The 16951-nt window shown below is 34.2% G+C and overlaps 1 long non-coding RNA gene and 1 pseudogene across 1 annotated transcript in view; one reads left to right on the top strand and one right to left on the bottom strand.

Annotated features, from left to right (window-relative positions):
• Positions 1-16951, bottom strand: part of LOC107500338 — an 85187-nt gene that overhangs the window by 14775 nt on the left and 53461 nt on the right. Inside the window, exon 2 of the long non-coding RNA XR_004955550.1 lies at positions 6205-6363. This is a non-coding gene — a long non-coding RNA (uncharacterized LOC107500338). The remainder of the gene's footprint in view (positions 1-6204; positions 6364-16951) is intronic.
• On the top strand, positions 1942-2060 carry LOC118614865 (annotated as a pseudogene).

Raw genomic sequence — 16951 nt, 5'->3', positions numbered from 1 at the left:
CTGGGCCAATTTGCTATTTGGATGTTAATCTTATTTCACCCCAAGACAGGTGTCTCTTGCAGAGCAGCCTGGGAAGACATGGCTCCCGCTTCATAGTTGGTATTTTCCACCAACCATAATTCAGGACACTGTTATATTATTATTTGTCTTGATTCTCATAGAATATAAGGCAATTGGGTAGCTTTATTGAAAAAAAAAGTGTAAAATCTTTGTAAAATCTTTACTTTTAAATTCTCATTTAGTTTAATAACTTTGTTTTTCCTTTGCTTTATCTTTCTGATATATAAATAGAATTGACTTTTCAAAAACTGCCTATCATACCTCAAAACATCCTCAATTCAAATATTACATTCCATGTATATAAATATGTATGTGTATATATTTGTTGTTGTTGTTTTGTTTTCCTCAAATCCAGCACCTAGAACAGTGTCTGGCACATCATAGACACATAAAAAAATATTCGTTGAATAAATTTTCTTTCAACATAATTTGAGAAAAGGAATGATAGTAAGGCTGTCACTGTAAAAATTATTTCTGCATCATGGAAGAACTACTTAGAATTTTAAAAAAATTTACCGCTAAATGCTGCATGTATCCATAGATGCCTTCAAAAATTCAGAGATCTTTTCTACTGAAAATCCACTTGTAATGTTCTTATTTGGGCTTACTCTGAGAAATCACTGTTCTTGACCAGACACAGAGAATATAGCAACTCTTCTTAACCACTTACAATTTAGTCAAGCAGTGTCTCTATACACTTATATGAAAAAGCCCTCAAGGAACCCACATCTAAATCTGGGTAATTTTGTCCTTTGTTAAATATTTGATTCTTTGGATAAGATGTGCATATCCTTTGAGGTAGGAACTCATCTTGATAATTCTTCATGTTTTCCTCATTCCCATCCCCAGAAAAACTATTGCCTCTCCAAATTTGGTAAAATTGATGACATATTCTGTTTCAATTTGGGCACAACTTCTGAAATGGAAAAGATTTATTACAACCTGAGTATTTCATTTCTCTATGAATTCAATAGATTTAGTTTCGAGTCTGTAAGGAAGGAAATGCGGTGATCTTTAAAAACTTTTCTGGTTGTAGAAATTGTTTAAGTTCATAAATGGTATATAATCCATTGCAAACTGTAAATACAGTATAGATTATTGTCAAGATACCAATATTGTATATATGTTTTTCTACGCGTTTTTACTTTATGCCCAGGGCTTTCACTGAGACCATCTGGCATTTTCTTGCCCTTTTTTCCATCAGTGCTGAATTGTGCTGCTTCCCATTTCCTTGGCCATGTGCCCCCTTAATGAACTAATTTAAGGTCTCAGGGCTTAACGTGATACTACTTCTAGATTACATTGTGTTTTAACAGTTGCCTTTAGTGTTGTAACCTCGAAGATGAACTAGGAGAAGGAATTAACAGCACAAAAATGATATTACTCTGGGAATTACTTCCTGGAGTCTCTCAGATTCACCACGATAAATAAATAGAGCTAGGAGATGTTTTGCTTTTCAAAAACACAAACAGTATGTGTGTGGAATTTAGTAGAATAAAGACAGCAGATACAACTTAAACTTTTCTGAGTTACTGAAAGTGATTTCAAGAAAAAATTCCCTAAAAAAATGTCTTTACACACACACACACACATGCGCGCGCGCGCGCGCACACACACACACACACACACACACACACACACACACACACACTTTAGCACAGATCGCCTAAAAATGATTTCAGAGGTTAATGACGCCAGATGGCAGTGAGGTGTGGAAGTTTTTCAATACAACCATCAGGAAAGCAGTTAAGAGTTGAAGTTAACTTCTTTTTAACAGATATATAGTTCAAATAGCTGTTACACTGTTAAAAAAGAAAGAAGAGGAGAGAAGAGGAGAAAAAAAAAGGAAAGAAAAGAAAAGAAAAAAGAAAATAACAGTGGGTCTACTGTTCCGCCACCCTAAACACGCCTGATCCTGTTTGATCTCGGAAGCTAAGCAGGGTTGGGCTTGGTTAGTACTTGGATGAGAGAACACCTAGGAAGACCAGGTGCTGTAGACATAAAAAATAAAAAATAAGGGATTATAAACTGACAAGGTCCTTGCAATCTATGAGGTCAACCCAAGGGTTACCTCACCTAAAAAGAAAAAATAAATAACAGTGGGGTAGTTCCTATGACACAGAATCTCTCAAAGTAGATAGTACTGATAATTCGATGTTTCAAATATGCATTACTGGAAGAAGTTCTTAATGGGAAGACACGACACACTTGCAGAGTTACCAAAAATAATAAACTCGATGGTAACATCAACAGATAGGATTCTTGTAAATCCTCTGAAGTTGTGAAATAGTCATGAGACGATATAAAGTGAATTTTTAAAATTAAAAAAAAAAACAAAAAACAGCTGAATGAACTGAGCTTCACCAAATATGGCAGGTCAATATCTCACTCACATCACATCTGAACACTGTTAAAAAAACACTTTTAACAAGTTCTCATCAATTTTAGAAAAATATATCTAAACTTTCTTAATGTTTCTCACTGACCTAATAGATCATTGACATTCCAAATCCACACTGATAGAGGCAATTAGATAAAACCAATAAGAATTGCGACCCCTAGTTGCTTAAAGACAAGTGGAAAAGATATGGTGCATTCATACATATGAGTGTATTTGTAGAGTTGTCATATGTGGTTGGGTAAATTGTGCAGTGCACATCCTGTGTGGTCATCTGGACAGCCTGTAAATAAAGTGACAGACAAAGGAGAGAGAAGTTCTTCCATGTGAAAGATCAGGAAAAACTTCCTGGAAGAGGTGCCATTTAAGCTACGCATTGGTGGAAAGGATTTAGACACATAAATGTTAGAATGGTGGTGAGAGGAATTCAGTTACAGGAAACGGGCTGCTGCTGACACCAGTGGCCCAGACCCTGCTAACTGATCTTGGTCCTGTGCGATGTGGGCAGGGTGTGTCGCTCTGGCCTGACCTCTTCATAGGCTTCCTTTTCATACCTGCTGATTCTTTGCCTCATGCTCCGTCTCCATCTGCACCCCCTCTGGCTCAGCTAACTCATTCGCAGTTCTCAGATTAGACTTTACTACCTATCGCCCACCCCCACCCCATCCTGAGATAAGCACTACTCCATATGCTGTGTCGTCACACTTACCATATGTGTTTTCAACAGTATCTGGATCCCCAGTGGGATTGTAGGCCCCTAAGGGCATAGATTGCACTTAACTCATTCACAATTAATGCCTCAGTGGCTAATATAGTGCATGATACTTAGTATGTGCTCAGTAAACACTTTTTATATTGCTTACATGATGATATTTTGCTATATCAAATTAAAATATTTGTGTGAGAGAACTATGTTATATATTAGGTTTTCTGTATAATGCAACTTCTTTCATAACTGCCTCGATATTAATAAAGGAGAAATTATAAATAGTAAGATTGCTTATCCCTTTAACTTTTAAAACTCTGCTTTTAGAACGTTATTTAACTAAATTAAACAAATCATATCCCCATCCCGTTAATCTCCACATGGCAAGAATACAAAAATCAATGTATTTCAGTTATTTTGAAAGTATAGAGAGTATATGACAAGCTAAGGAGTTTGGACTCCATCCACTGATTTATCCATTCAAAATTTATTCACTTCATGCCAGGACTGTTCCAGGCTCTGGGGACACAATCAGAAATAAGACAAAAAAGACCTCACAGAGGTGCTGGGCAGAAGGAAATAAATATGTAAACAAATAATCAGAAAGATTTGGGGATGGCAAGTGTTACTGAGAAAGAGATGGGAACATGAGAGAACCTACTTAAGGTGTTCAGGGAAGGCATTTCTGAGGAAGGTGTGCTTAGCTTGAGACAAAAATGACAAGATAAGAAGAATTTAGGAAAGAATGTCCTGGGGGCCAGTAGCATAAAGTTTTAAAAGACGGTTCAAATATTTAACTTTAAGGAAATGTAAAGCCATTAAATACCAGTGATAGGTATCATCCAGGCTGCTGCAGATGATACCTATCTCTGCACCCCAGCTCTGCCCACCAGCAATTTCTACTGCCTTTCAATATATCAGATAGGGCAAAGCACATAATTTCTGGGTATAAAATAATTATTTTGAGACAGCTTAATAATATTAATTTTAAAAGAAATTTTTAGTGACAGAGATTTAAGTTTAATTTAAAATTTATCAGAGCATGATGTTACTAATGTCAAATTTTTCATTGAGATGACAATTAAACAATCAATAGCTTGTACACATATTAAATTTGTCTGTGCCTGGTCATTGACAACTGCTTATCAACTTACATTGTCCCTGGTAGCTGGAAAGTTTCATTTGACATTGATTAAAAGATACATCCAGATTTTAGAAGCAATTAAATACAATGAAATGTATTTTATAATTAAAATACAATCTCTTCCCCTCTTTAATCCCACCCCCCAACCCGCTTCCACTCCTGACCTACAGATGTTGCCATCTCCCCTTAAGAACTGGATCTCTGAAGGTGGGGTGTCCCCTCCCACATGCTCTGGGTGCACACCCAGGGCCTAGTCTGTGGCTCCACCTGAGGTGTGAACCCAGGGCCTTCTGTATGTAAAGCAGACATGCTAACCACTGCACTATGGAGCCACCTCTAAAATACAATTCTTTTAATTAAGATTTTAAGTCTAAGTTTTATATTGTTAATCAGTATACTTTTCAAAAATATTAAAATTATTAGACAGATTCATGTGAACAGGGGATTGTGTCTTATACAGAATTTTTTAAAACAAGAAATTTTACTACTGCTAAAAAGAGATACAAAAATTTCTGAATTAATGGTGTTTCTCTTTACATCATACATACCAATATACATAAATAATTATCATGTTTTTAGTAAATGTGCTTTTTTCCTAATTTAAAAAAGCATAAGCTAATTCAATAATTTAGGCTTAAATTAACGTCCTTTGCCAGACAAACCACAAAATTACGCAGAATACACAAAAACAGCTTTATCAGACAGAAAACTACAGGATTAAGTCTGTAAACAAAGTTAATACCAGAAATTGTTTGGCTTTTTGATTTCAAAAGGCATGTTCCACAGTGACAATCTTAGAATATACTCCAAAATTTACTTTTTCTATCTATGACATGTGCTGGTGCCTTTTTTCTTTCATAGGTTAAATACCATCTAATGAGGTCTTCTTACTCTATACAGAGAGTACAAAGTATACAGGTAGAAGGAAGTAGAGCAGCTTCCTTACTCCAGGCTGCTCATCTTATAAACAATCATTAACTATCCACCAAGCTCTCTGATTAGTGTTATTAAAAAACATAGGTAAATAGGAAAGCTAAAAATAGCCCTCTGGTCTAAAAGGATGCTAAAGAAGCACCTCTGAAGACTATCAAGTAGCTGGAGTCTTAGTTCATTAGAAGTTCCTCTTCTACATTAAAAAGCGTTTATTCTGATATGACCAAGTTATAAGAAGGCAGCAGAATTTCTGCCTTGCTAAATACCAACAATACCAAGAAGTCCTCTCTGTTGTTTTCCCTTTGAGTCTGACCTCTGGAGTGTTACAATAAAGTAAGCATTGGATTGTGTCAAGTTCAAAAGCACCTGAGATTTATTTCTTGTACTCAGAAAGCCCAGGAGCATCCTTCAGTGGCTGAGTCATGGACACAAGATCCAAGGCAGTCAAGGGGATATCTCAGTCTCTGCCTCAATGGCAGCAGTGAGTCCTCCAACAGTCATCATAATCTAAATGTAAGCTAACAAGGGTCAAACTATGGCAGTAAAAACTGGCGTAAAAAGGAAGGAATAAATAGGGACAAACTGCTAAAAAAGACTAACCAGAATGTGTCAATTTTCCAAATAAGAAGGGAAAGATAAGGCAAAGTAAAAAATCTACTTTTCTTTTTAAAACTTGTGAGAGTGTAAATGTAGCGTTGCCATTAATAGCACTAGGAAAGTCAGGAGGATATCTGTTTTGGGGTTCAAAGATGTGTGAAGTTTGTTCATTATTAAATTTGAAGGGCCATTCCAGTTGGAAGTGTCCAGTTGGCTTGTGAAATAATTAAAATAAAACTCAAGTGATGATTTGGGAATATGCACAAAGACATCAGTGAAAACTAAAGGAGTAGATGTGTCTTCCAGGTAGGAAGTACAGAGATTAAGGAAGAGGTGGCCAAAAATAAAAGTTTTGGAAATGCTTACATTGAACAGGGAGGAGAGGGAAAACAGGCATCTGAAAAGACGATCAAAATTTTGAAAGTGTGTCCAGAAAGTCCCATGTTGAAGAAGCACGTTTCAAGGAAAGGGATGGTCAGCTGTGTCTGGTAGGGAAATCTAAGGCAGATGACATGATGATGAACACTGTAGAAAAAAATGAAAGCAGCTAGTGTTAAGTTGAAGGCAAATTTGTAGGAAGATCATTTGGTGACAATGCTCCAGGGATTGTGCCAATGACACCTTATATTTCATCTCCAGCTCATCCTGAACAGATGGTACAAATGAGAATCTCTTCATATGAGGATTTCATCTGGATTTATAACCCAATCAGCCCCATTTCCTCATGAGCTACCAGAAGGGCTAGAAGCAAAACCCCATCTGCATTCCCAAGGGAGGCAGAATAAGGCTCATTAACAAGATGTTTGAGACAGCTCTGCTTGCAGTTTTATGAAGAAACTTCATAAATTAGCAGTGTAATATGTAATATAGTACATTCTCTTACCTCTACAGACACAGATTTTAGTGCTTTATAGAACTATAGCTATATTTTAAAAGAAATGTAATTGGTTTCTGAACTGTCAGATTTTGGCATCTTAAAATGAACTATTAAAAGTATTAATACATATCTCACATATTTATTAAAAGATGATTTCCTGTGAGAAATGGAAAAATGGCATTTTTTTAAATTTTTAAATTTAGCAAATCCCAAACCAAACCTTGACAATAATAAATCTTTCCGTATTACACTGAAATCCTCTCTAGTCTATCCCAGAGGTTTGAAATAAAGTCTGAAATTAATATTTATTTAAATTTTGTAAACTACTTCAAAGTTCCTTTTTGATTATGGTCTTTCTTCAGATTCTATGCATATGTCCTGAATTTTATTATTGCTATTGCAAATACTTTATTATATTTTGCTGTAAGTATGATGCATTAAGAATTAGTGAAGAAACAAGACAACAGTTTGATTAATTATAGTCCAGCAGTTATAATTCTGCTTTTGAATTAATCAAAATAATTTCTTTTATTATAACATAAGTAGTCTTTTCATAGACATAATTTTTTTTGTGGATCACTAATAATCTTACATTTTATATAGCTCAATTCTAGTTATATTGTGTATAATAGAACACTACACTGAACTAATCCTAGTATTCTCATAATAACTAAAAGCCGATGACCAAACCAAGCACCAGAGTGTGGCCGGGCTCCAAAAATGATCTAGCACAAGGGTTCTGTCTGTGCTCCTTTCTGCTCTTCTACTTCATAGTTTGCCTCTGAAAGCTAGCTTCCTCTGTTCCCCAGTCAAAATGTGAAACATGGAGATCCATTCCTCCTTGATTTACGTGTTATAAGCCAGCCATCCAGGAAGAGATCGATCCCCTGTCTCTCAGTTCCAACTCTAAAACTCTGAGGCAAAAGACTGCCTAGTTTTCATCAGCTGCCACACCTGGGTCTTCACCATCACACGTCATCACACCCGCGTGCTCCAGCAGGGCCACCCAGAGGCAGAGGCAGCTGTTCATTCTGAAATGAATTGACTCTGGCCAAGAAGAATGGGATTTTTGAACCAACCTATCAACTATGGACCAGCCCCGTGAGCATGTTGGACAAAATGGCTGCCTTGTAGCTATAGGGGAGAAGGTTGTGCTTGGAAAAGTGGTGTGTGCTAGAAGAGGCTGTTCTTACAAAGTCATGCTACAACCTGTTGATTCAATTTTTTTTTTTTTTAAAACAGCTAGTTTGTTTCGATAAGAACTACAACAACTATAACTATCATTTGGGTCTGTTTATACATTTTTTATTTAAAAATATTTGTTATTATAAAGATTTGCGGAGACACTGTGGTTATTTTTAATAGTTGCTTATTCTGGTGTCAGAGAGGAAAGAAAATGCTATGCTGCTGGCTTTGAAGATGAAGGAAGGGACCGGGAGTCAAGGAAAACAGACAAACTCTAAAGACTGGAAAAGGCAGGAAAATGGATTCTCCCTTAACACCTTTGGAAATAATGAAGTCAGACCTCCAGAACTGTAAAACAATAAACTTTTATCATTATAATACTCATTTTGTCCAATTCATTATGGAAGCAGTAACAAACTAACATAGGAGCTTTAATTAACAACAGTGTTAACACATTGGGCTCCTGTAGGAATTTCCAAAGAATCAGGCTTCAGCAGCCCCTCAGATCTATTCAGGACACTTCAGGGGTAGCACGAGGCTGTGTCCTTTCAGCAGAGCGACTTGCCTCTCTGATCTAATAAGAATGATACTGTAGATTTGAAAGCAAATCTGGTTTCTTTTACCCATAATTGGTTTTTTGAACTCAGTTTTGCAGAGGTTTTTTGTGACTAGGTTCCATCTACTGAGAGGAAATTTCACTCATGTGACATTTAATAAAGGACTCTCTGAATACATGATTAATTTTTGCATATCAGGTATTACCTCATTATCAGATTACAGAAAGCAGCAATATAATTATAAAGCAGCTATTTTCAGCATACTCTGCCAGGTTATTTCTCTGCCAAATATTATGCCCTGGGAAACAACACGTGGCACTATCAAAAACAAGTTGGGTCTCGTGAGCAATCAGTTCAGGTAATTGCATCTTTATTATTGACAGTTCCCTTAGGAATTTTGGGTCTGGAGAACTGCTCAGCTCCAGGACTGCAATTCGTTAAGGTTTCCATCCCGAGCCAGTTTTAATTAAACTGTCCTCCTTTTCTCCTTAGCTCCCCATAGCTCATTAAAAAAAAAAAAAAAAAAAAAAAAAAAAAAAGTCATGGTTGTAGAAATCCAGCTGTTGAGTTAATCTGGGACCTCCTCCTATCTGTTGTTTCAAGGAGTCTCCTCTCAGTTTATAAATCTAGCAATTTAGCTAAGTGAGCAGAAAAATGTACCTGCTTCCACAAAAAGAAAAAAAAAGGGAAAAAGAAAAAAAAGAAAATACCATTTAGGATCTCAATTTGCATCTTTTCGAAAATAAAACAGGTACTTGGAAACATTCATGAGCTGACACCATGTTTGTGGCAACAGTGGTAGGTGATGAATTTAATGTCTGAAATATAATCAACTTTTAGATCTCTTCATTCTGAAATTAAACTGCCTTGTGATTGATTGATCGATAGATTGATAGAATATGCTACAACATAATATGTAATATAATATATAATAGATTTCTGGAAGATTCATAATTTTTATCTCCTTTCCAATAGAATTCTCTTAACTGGCCATATTGTTCTTTATTTTATGCACAAAGTGAAATAAATGTTTGTTACTTATTTTCACTGAGAAACAATAACATAAAACTGTATCTCTTGTTAGTTGTCATTATTGGTTTTCAGAGAGATAACTTAGTTTCAGCAACACAGGTTCTCCTTCATTGTGGATAAGATAAAAAGAGTTTCTTTGTTCATCCAACAATCTAATAAATATTCATTGAGTGCTTCCTTTGTTCAAGGCTCTATACAGGCAATGCATAGAATACAAAATTGTCTAAGAGAGATTCCACTTTCAGGCAATTCAATGAGTTAGATTTTACATGTTGACTCTCATTCTCTGCCTCAAATTGTTCAGGAATTCCTCACTGCCACCCCGTTCCTCATTACAATGTTTGAAAGAGAAGATTGAGAATGAAGAGTCTGAAGGAAATGTGATCAATTAGGAGGCATCATCCTGTCATGACATATTGTAGGGACGAGTATGAAAACAATAAAGAGAAAAGTAATGTTATAAGATACATTAAAAAAAAAAAGGACTTGAAAGAACTTAGTAACTAATTGGCCATGTAGGTAAATATGTGAGTAAATACTGAAAAAAAAGTTTTTCTTTAACCCTTTTAAAATAAATATAACAATTGAGCTAAAAATGAAGATATTATTTTATAGGGTTTAGAACAAATATGTAATACATATGAAAACTAAAGCATAAAGGACTGAGTGGAGCGGGAATAAATAGAAATATATCTCATTGGTACAACATTGCTATATAATGTGGAGTGAAAATATTTACTTTAAAAGTGCTGTGAAAAGTTAAGAATATATATTTTAATTCCTACAACAACTAATAAAAATTAATGCAAAGAGGTATAGCTAAAAAAGTCAAAAGGTAAATTAAAATGGAATTTTAAAAAATTATTCAAATAAGCAAATCGAAAACAGGAAAGGAAAACAGAGGGAACATACAGAAACAAAAAATGAGAGGGTAGACCTAACTCCAACCATGTCAATAATTATGTTAAATGTTAAAGGAACCCACTAGATAATGAAAATTTTTCACCAAATGGTTCTAGAACGACTGGATATATGCATGAAGATACTGAACATCATTTCTTATTTTATGCCATACATCAATATTAATTTGAGGTGTATCATAAACCTAAATGTAAAACCTAAAATCATAAAGCTTTTAGAAGAAAAGGTAGGAGAATGCAGATGGACCACAGAATGTCGTATCAATTAAATAAAATTAATAAATTATACTGTGTCACAAACTGCTTATCAAAAAAACATTATTAAGAAATCAATAGGCAACCTATAGACTAGAAAAATAATGCAAAACTGGTATCTATGATCTATTAAAAACTGCCTCAGTAATAAAAAGACATACAATGCAATCTAAAAAATAGACAAAATATTTGGATAGACCATTAAAGCAAAATATATAAATGGCCAGTTAGCACACGAAAATGCTGTCAACATAATTATTCATCAGAGAAATGCAAATTAAAGCCACGATGAAACTTTATTATATGACCACCAGAATGGAAAAATTTTTAAGACTGACAACACAAGGATGTGGAACAACTGGAACTGTCATAGATGTTGGTGGGAATGTAAATGGGCTAACCATTCAAAATCGCTAGGCCGTTCTTATAAAATAAACAAGTACCTACTCTATAACCTAGCAACGCCACTCCTAGGTATTTACCCAAAAGAAATAAAAAGATATGTCTACATTAAGACTTATATGAGAGTGTTCATAAGAGCATAGATAATATTATAAAATTGGAAACAGCACAGGTGTCTATCAAAAAGAGAATGGATAAACATAATGTAATATATTCATGTGCTATGACTCAGCAGGAAAAATCAATAAAAACTGATATAAGCAATATTGTGTTCAAATTTCGAAATTATGCTGAAAGAAAGAAACCTTACACAAAAGAGTACATAGTATATGACTTCATTTATATGAAATTCTAGAATTAAAATTAATCTATGCTGGGAAAAAATCAGAACACTGTCCTTCTGGAAGTGTAGAGGTGAAGACTGCTGGTGAAAGGAGATTAGGCAACTTTTTGAGATTATGTTAATGTTTCATATCTTTATAAGATTTTGGGTTACGTGGTTGAATACACTTTTCAAAGCTCATCGATCAGTATATTTAAGATTTGCATGTTTAATTGTATGTTAAACCAAAGAAACCTGTAGAAAGCATTGAACTCTAGCTATTGATACGAAAACTGAAGTCTTTAAGCGGAAGTTTGTAAATCTGAAGTACTTTGAAATTAATACATAGACGAGATGGATTGATGGATAGATAACAGATACATGGATCTAATAAAGCAAGTGAACAAAATGTTAGTGGTCGTTCATTGAAAAACTTTAAAAGTCAATCAATATAATGTCCACATTGGCAGAATAAGAAAAAAAAAATAGATCCAATTGTTGCAGAAAGAAATTTTTTAAATGCAAAATCTATTCATTATAAAATCCTTAGGAAACTAGGACTAGAAGAAAACTTCCTTAAACTGGAATAAGTTATATACAAACACACAAACACAAACTATAACAAAATGTATTTAATGGCTATTCTTTTAGAACTTTCCTTTTAAGGCAGTGCATTAAACAAGGTCACTGGTTTTATTCATCACTGTTCTAGAAGTTCAAGTGAATTTAACAAGACAAAAAAGTTCTTTAATAATAAGAAATTAAAGGCATATCATTGAAATTGAAAACAATAAAATTTTATTATTTGCAGACATGACTGTGTATATAAAAATCCAAAATATTTCTAAATTATCTAGAATTAATGAGTAAATTTTATAAGGTTGCTGAGTATAGGGTCACTATAAAAATTATTTCATTTCTATGTACCAGCCATAAAAAGTTAGAAAAATAAAAAATTTTAAATAACATTTAAAAAACTGAAAATGCCAATACCCTGGCAATAAGGTATACAAGACTTCCTTGCAGAAAACTAGAAAATATTATTGAGAAAAATTAAAAACAATATAAATGGAGAGATACCCTTGTGCATGATTACAGGTTTCAACATTACAAAAATATCTGTTTTTTTCCAGTCAAGACAGCAACAAGACCTCTGTTGATTTTTAAATTTTAATAAAAATGGCTATGGGCCAAAAACTATCAATACACCCTTGAAGATGAAAAATAGGATTGGATGATTTGCTACACTGCAAATCAAGACTTATTATAAAGCTACAATAATTAAGGAGAAAAAACATGAACAAATATGCCAAAAAAAATTAATAGAAAAAAACCCTTTGCATTTATGGATATTATATTCAACATGTAAGCATGAAGAACAGTAAGGAAAGTTTTTATATTTTGAATAAATGATTTTGGATAAATTGGACATTGATTTGGAAACAAAATTGAATCTTAACTCTCTGCCTCCTAAAATACACATAAATCAATTCCAAGTAGAGTGTAGGTCTAAATATGACAGACACAACAGCAAAGTTTCTAGAGGAGAATATTGGAGAATATTTTCATGATCTAGGCTAATTCTTAAACAGGAAATAAAAAACACTAATCATGTAGAAAAAAATAAAAATGTGGATTACATTAAAATTAATAACTTCTTTTTATCAAAAGATTTTAAAAAATGAAAACTGGGAAAGATATTTGCAAAACATATAAATGTTAAAGCAATTGTATGCAGAACAATGAAGAACTATTTAAGTCAATAAGAAAAAGAACAGGCAACACAATAGAAAAACGAGCAAGAGACTTAAGCAGGCTTTCACAAAATAAGATATCCAAATGACCCATAAACATATGACATCCTCATCAGTTGTCAGGAAAACACAACTAGTATCACATTGTGGAACGACTACAAACCCATAAAAATGATAACATTAAAAAGATTGATAATACCAGGTGTTCACAAGGACATGGAACAATAGGAACATTCATGAACTGCAGGTGAGAGTGTAAATCGGTCCAACCACCTTGGAAGACTACACCATCGTCTACTAAAGTTAAAAATATGCAAAGTTAAAAATATGCACTTCCACTCTAGATGCGTACCCAATAAAAACACATGCACATGTGTAGCTAGAGATGTATGTAAGAAAGTTCGCAGGGGTGTTATTTGTAATTATCAAAAATGAGAAACATCTCAAATGTTCATCTACGGTAGAATGGATAAATAATATGTTATATAATCATGCAGTGGAATAGTTTACAGCAATAAAAAGGAATTAACTACAGCTACACACAACAATAACATGAATGTCACAAATATAATGTTGAGCAGAAGAAGCCATATATAGAAGAATACATGCTGTGGACATGTATATAGCTTTCAAAAACAGGCCATTCCTGCAGTAGAGTTCCCTTCCTGGAGCAGCCGGTATCCAATGACTGGCCCACGCAGGGCACTGTGAAGCAACTGCCCACCTCCAGAACTCCCTATTAAATGAAATGAAGTCTTGATTGTGACTGCCACCCAGCTTCTTCTTCTACCTCAAGGTTTCTCACACTTAGCATTGTTGACATTTTGAGCTGGTTAATTTTTTTGTTATGAAGCTACTGTGTGTATAATAGGATATTTAGCCCCATCTTTGGCCTCTACCCCATAGCTGCCAGTATATATCCAGATGTTGTCAAATATATATTGGGGTACAAAATCTTCCCCAGTGTTGGACCACAGAGCAAGACTATTCCCTTCAACTCCCAGAGGTGTTCTACCTGAGAGTATTTACCAACAAACTTGCTGCACAAAATTCACGAAATCTGTGGCACACCCCGATGACGCCTGTTCATTCAATAAACCATTTACACATGTTTTTATTTATTGGTAAATTATACCTGTACTATGTAAGTATACATTATAGAATATAATTATAAACCATAACCAAAACAACTTAAGGTGAGACAAAAATAAACATAATTAGCGGTTCAAGTATTTTTCTCTGCTCCCCCAAAGACTGTTCACTGGCACCTCCTAGAAAGCCTAAACCCTATAGTGGAGACTAGTACCCTGGGAGGTGAGAAGGAACAACAAAAGGAATGTAGGTAGAGAATTTAGTCCTAGTAATCTTCTGAGTCAGGGAAAAATGGAAAGAATAATTACAATATAAACTTTGGAGAATGATATGGTGATAGATAGCAAGATAGACAAAGCAGTCAGTGTATATCCAGATGGCATGGATCACTTTGATGGGTATTAAATAAGGGAGATTTGGGATTTGTAACTAAACAAAGAAGTAGGCCAGGCCTGCCTGAGTATGCCTACGAGCTACCCATTAAAATCCCTATGAAAAAGATGCAATGAAAGTTTAAAAGCTGGCAAGAGCAGTGAAGCATAAAAGATATGAGAAGATCATGAATCTAAGTTCACTGGGGATTTCTTTTACTGACATCATTGTTGGATCAAAAGGTAAGTTCTTGCAGTTCACGACACAGTCTCTTACCTCTAAATTGAAATTAGTCATCACATATATTTAATGAGGTGATTAAATTAAAATGAGGCAATTAGTGTGGACCCTAATCTAATCTCACTGATGCTCTTATAAGAGAAGAATTAAGACACACAAAGAGACACCCGGGGTGCATACACACAGTGGGATGGCCATATGAAGAGGCATTAAGAGGGCGGCCACCTGCAAGCCAAGGAGAGAGGCCTTAGAAGAAATCAAACTTGTTGACATCTTGTTTGGGCTGCCAGTATCCAAAACTGGGATTAAAAGAAATTACTGTTGTTTAAGTCGCCCAGAGTGTATATTTTGTTATAGCAGTGTTAGTAAACTAACACAGATGGGGAGCTGCCCACCTCTGTGAACTCTGTCAGTGCACGGGACAGGCACTTCCTTCGAGCTCCATAGCAGACTTTTATAAATATGACATTATATCAAAACAAACAAACGAATAAATAAAAACTTAAGGGAAACTTGATTAGACATCTTTTTTAGGCAGACGAAAGAAAAAAAATGATAAGCTTAACTACCTAAAACAAAACCACCAAGAAACTAATGTTTATTCAAAACAATTCTAAGTAAAACTAAAAGCCAAATAAAAAAGAAAAATTACCCAATTTCCAAACAAATATGAAAAATCAACTTTACACCAATGAAATGTAAATCTTAGATAAAATTAATATATTCCTAGGAAACTATAATTTGCCAAAACTAACTCAAAAATCTTTTGTGTATCAAAGCTATTAAACAAATTGAATCAACATTTTAAAATTTACCCGCAAAGCATAAATCAGCTGAAAAGGATTTACAAGGGAGTACTAGCAAATGTTCAAAACCTAGTTCATTCCAATTTTATAAACACCCTTCAAGAAAATAAAAAAAGACAGAACAAACATTCTCCAACTCAAATTAGTAGGAAAAGCTAAAGGATGTGGGAGGCCAAGATGCAGAAGAAATGCAAAGGACAAATGAACATACTAAAAATGATGTAATTGCACAAGTAAGCTAAAATTCAAATTAAAACCACAATTAGATATCATTTTTGCTTCTTAAATTTGCAGTTATTTTGTGGGTGTGGGTTATTTTATCACTGAAGACTGATAAGAGAACAAATTTTTGAAACTTTTATGGAGAGGAATCAGAGATATTTGGCATGATGTATCAAAAGCCTTTAAAAAATGTGTATTTTTAATACAGTGATTCTACTTATAGGAGTATATTTTTAGCAGATAATTAGCAATGTAGGCAAATAGGATTTAATATGATTGATAAGAGAAAAAGTTTATTAAAATTACGGTAGTCACATATGGGAGACTGATTAAAATATATTCTAGTGTATTCATTTAAAAGAGTAGTTTGTGACATGTAAATAATACATTTTCAAAGGATATTTAGTGACATAGAAAAAAGATAATGATACGATAATATATAAACATAGCAAAATACAAAGCTGGAGTTGAAACATGAACTCAACTTTGTATGAAAATGCTGAAGAGAAAGACATTAAAGACATCAAAACATTTACAGAGGTTTATTTTTATGTAGCTAAGAAAATGTGATACTAATTTATTTATTTTCTTATTCCTCTGTTTCCCAAGTTTTCTGCAGGTATATATCACTCTCACAACCAAAAGAAAAACCAATATTTTTTAAGGGATCAGATGAGCTCACGTATGGTGTGAAAGAATCTAATTAAGGTAGGGGTGGAGTAGAAGTAATAGAAAAACTTGGACTTACCACTGTAGAAAGCATTGCAGGAGAATTAACAAGAATATGCAGAAAGCACAAATATTTGGAGCTGAATAATTAGTTTTGATTCAGCCACTCAATAGATATGCCATATTTGGAGCTTCCTTACCTATAGGCTACAAACTCTTCCGAGAAGGGCTCTTGTCTGAAACAGATGAGCTTACATATTTAATGTGCCTAGCACTACATCTAACAGAGAGTAGGTTTTTCATAAAAGTTAAATCCTGTCACCTTACTAACACTTGAATTTTATCTTTTGATCTCTCCGATTTGATCTTTTGCCTATGATCAAGTTCATGTCGCCAGTATTTCCACTA

This window comes from Rousettus aegyptiacus, unplaced genomic scaffold (genome assembly GCF_014176215.1).
Source record: "Rousettus aegyptiacus isolate mRouAeg1 unplaced genomic scaffold, mRouAeg1.p scaffold_m13_p_2, whole genome shotgun sequence".
NCBI lineage: Eukaryota > Metazoa > Chordata > Mammalia > Chiroptera > Pteropodidae > Rousettus > Rousettus aegyptiacus.
The sequence above is the reverse complement of the archived record's forward strand: the minus strand, read 5'-3'. Positions and strand labels throughout refer to the sequence as shown.